The following is a 703-nucleotide window of genomic DNA, read 5'->3' on the forward strand; positions in this document are numbered from 1 at the left end:
TATAAATATATACATACATATATACAGTATATATATTTACATATATATATATATATATATATATATCGTTTGTATCTATATCTGAATTATAGTACAATCAAAATACGAAACCTACCGTACAAGCTTGAACCTCGCTCATTCAGATGTAGCCAACGTATACATTAATGAAATGGTATTGGTATTTATAAAAGTATTAACAGTTTGTGCACTAATAAAGATGTTAAAAACTCATAATAAATCATAGTAACTTACCTTCCCGGAGTGAATACGTAGTATGAAATCAGGAGAACCTTACTTCTGAGAGAATTAGCGAACACTAAAGGATGATACGAAAGTCCTGCAAGACCTAAGGGAAGGAGGGTCTACCCGGAGGAGATATCCCAAGGACATCCAGTGAAAGGAAGATGATCATCCCTCGGCCACCTTTCGACCTTCCTCCTTGGAGTCGTCTTCCAGGAAATTTCATTTCCTTGCTTCATTCTTCTAAGTATTTCGAAATAATCAATGTGTGTAGTGATATTTCAACATAAAGTACTAGTTATTTGTTAGAAAGCAGAACATAATTTTCTTTTCACATTATAAATGACTGTCTGGATCTATTTTCCGTAATTAGATTTTTCAAGTATCTTTAACATTATTGTTGAGAAATTATTTCTTTTTCTATTTTGTGGTTGCCTTTTGTATATTCTAAAATGCTGTAAAT

At 31.7% G+C, this 703-nt stretch overlaps 1 protein-coding gene across 1 annotated transcript in view; it reads right to left on the minus strand.

Moving 5' to 3' along the window:
* Positions 1-397, minus strand: part of LOC137644877 (uncharacterized) — a 15,211-nt gene extending 14,814 nt beyond the window's left edge. The window contains exon 1 of the mRNA XM_068377759.1: positions 253-397. The gene's annotated coding sequence lies outside the window, so the exon portion shown is untranslated. The remainder of the gene's footprint in view (positions 1-252) is intronic.
* Positions 398-703: the final 306 nt, after the last annotated feature.

Source organism: Palaemon carinicauda, chromosome 8 (genome assembly GCF_036898095.1).
Source record: "Palaemon carinicauda isolate YSFRI2023 chromosome 8, ASM3689809v2, whole genome shotgun sequence".
NCBI lineage: Eukaryota > Metazoa > Arthropoda > Malacostraca > Decapoda > Palaemonidae > Palaemon > Palaemon carinicauda.